The sequence below is a fragment of the Limulus polyphemus genome, unplaced genomic scaffold (assembly GCF_000517525.1).
Source record: "Limulus polyphemus unplaced genomic scaffold, Limulus_polyphemus-2.1.2 Scaffold6680, whole genome shotgun sequence".
In the NCBI taxonomy this organism is placed as follows: domain Eukaryota; kingdom Metazoa; phylum Arthropoda; class Merostomata; order Xiphosura; family Limulidae; genus Limulus; species Limulus polyphemus.
The window spans coordinates 1-2,943 of record NW_013672290.1 but is presented as its reverse complement, the minus strand read 5'-3'; positions in this window follow the sequence as shown (position 1 = coordinate 2,943).

Below are 2,943 nucleotides of genomic sequence, written 5' to 3'. Positions count from 1 at the left end.
CAGCCAAGACAGGTTACTTTGTACAGACAGAAGGTCACATTTATGTTGTTTGATACGGTAACATGAGTGCATGTGAGCTGTGCCGTTGTAACTTCTGTATTATTAGCCAAGCACAGGTGAAAGGTCAATATAATAAAAATAATATATAAATGTATATTACGAGATTTAAGCTATTTATTCTAAACATTTACATTTTCATGTTATAATCTGTTGTTATTCTAGAATGAAAGAAACATAATTTATATTTATTTCCTAATTTTTTATGGTGGTTGGAAGATCGGTCAAATCTACCGAACCTGTACAGAGATTTGTTAGTGAAAATAACAGACAAAATAGTTTTTTTTGTTTTTTTTTTAAGAAACACTTGATAAGTATCTGGACATTACAAAGATATTGCTTGTGAAATTTGAAAATTTTCTGATGTATAAAACTACTTTGCATGTTGGATAGGCAACATGTGAAAAGAAAGTCACGAGAAAAACATTGGTTAACAAACCTTAAAACTTAATAAAAAAAAAATTATATTTGGTGTAAGAAAGCCTTGTAATGTTTACTGAAAATCTGCCAAATTTTGTTAAGATATGCATCGTATTTTATAGCATGAAAACTATAAAAAGCACAAAATGGTCATGAGGTTAGTCCCATGCCCATGCTAATGAGTTAAGGGGAAGATCACTAAATTGTGGTGTATTTTGGCTAAGGCAAACATTAGGATTAGAATATTTCATATTTTCATTGTTGTCTTATTAATTCTTTTATCAATATAGTTTATTGCCTCGGGTAAAAAGTCAAGGCAGGTGTTGCTGAATGATTAGTTTTTTTATCACTGCTTATTTTGCTACATTTCAAGACCTGTTAAAATTTTTCTTTGAGTTCAGCATCACTTAATGACCAGAGCAATTTTCTCTGAAAATGTTAGTACACTTTGTGAAACAAAGTTTCTTAGTTCCTCGAGATCATGAAATAACTTAACTTCAGGATTTAATGCCTGGAATACAGCATTGAGTGATTCAAAATTTTATTTAGGTTCCTATAAGTTAATTTTTTGTTAACAATATAATTGGTTTTAAACATTAGAGGAACACACTGTTTTATCAAATCAAATAAGCAGAAAAGGACAGTATTGTAAGTGACATATTTGCATGCATAAACCTAATGTTTTTATTGCAAAAAAGTTTTTATAAAGTATTTTAAGTAACTATTAACATTTTCCAAAAAACAAAGTGTACATTATGTACAACAAACATGTTATCTTGAAATTACACATTCAAATTATTGTTATTAAGGTGTAAAAGATGTACTTTGTTTATTGCATTTTTTCATTGTGTGTTTACCCTTACTGTTTATAGCACAATCTACGTTTAATTTTGCAAGATCACCCGTAAATTGCAGTTTAACTTGTCCATGCTGTGCTTGAAGTCTTGTCTAGTCAAGTGTTGACTAGACTACTTGGGTAGTACCTCTTGTTTGACCAGTGGCATTTGATGAACAGAGCTCCCATTTTGTAAAAATTACATCCAGTAACTTCAGGGTAAGCTACAAACGAAGGAAGATTAATACTAACATTGGAGAGAGCTATTTAAACATGAATGTTATAAGTAAGCTAGTAGGCTTTATGGTACTTCAGATGTTCCTATTTGTGTATGGATAATGATAGGTTATCCTGGTTAGTAATCTAATTTGAATGTGAAGGTAATCAGATAATTATCAAGATATTGGCATTTACTTGTTTGTTTATGTTAAATATTTAAATTTTTTGGTGACTAAGACACCTTGACAGTTAAGGTGCATTATTTTTATTGTGTCTGTGAATGTTGAGTGCATTGGGTTCTTCTGAGTGAGATGTGGCATGAGGTTGGGTAAGGGAAAGTTGCATCTGGCGATTACGCAGAGAGCTTTTAAACATTCAGCCCGTGTAGAGAAATATGGGAATACGCTAAGTTTTACTAGCATTGAAAGAAGGTTTACAGTGAACTTAGCATGGTGTTAGAGGCGAGTTATGCTCGATAGTGTATTTGGGTTAGATGGAACTGAAGTGTGGTAGTGTTGTGCATATTAGTGTATTCAGGAGGTGTTTCGAGCAGTGGCTGACATTGTGGTCGGGATAGAGGTGGAAATTCCATGTTTTGTGTCATTGGTGGAAGTTGTGTCTTTTTAGTTCTAAAGAGAACTCTATCCCCAACTTGCGTGTTTTTAGGACATACTCTGTAGCTTTCAATGTTGGTGCCCTGGTACTTTGCGCAGGTAACTTGTTTACGCTCGTTTGGGCATTTGGCTATGTTGTTGCGGCCTGAGCACCTAACAACTTAGAGGCGTGCAGGTAACTAGGTCGGTCATTTGGCTATGTCGTGGGGGCCTGAGCACCTAACAAATTTAGGGGGAGCATTGTAGTAAAGTTTGCTGTGCCCAAGCTTTTGGAAGTTAAAGCACTGTGATATCTGTTTTATCAGGTTCAGTGTAGTGTTTCTTGAAGAAAAGTGGTCTTCTATGTTTTTAACGGTTACTTTCACATGGGGTGTTTTTTGTTTTGTTTTAAATGAAATTATTTGCTCGACTTTGTTTTTGTAGCCAATGGTTTTGAGTTCCTCAACGATTTATATGTCAAGATCGACATCTGACAATTGGTAGTTGTGCAGTGGTGTTATTTTCAGAGATGAAAGTGTCCCTTTCCTAAAGATCCTGAAAATAATCGAAGCCAAGTAAGGGGGGTCCGGCACCCAAAATCCTGCATTTTGATGCATTTTAGTACTTAAAATTCACATCAATGATTATCAAATACATGTGAGAAATATCAAATCTGATTCCCCTAGTTAATGGATAATTTTCAAGAGTGCATTCTTTGGAATTCATAATTTTCACTATTGGATGTCAAAACTTTATATATATATATCCCACTGTTTCTCTTACTTTATATATATATATATAAAGTAATGCTTTTATAAC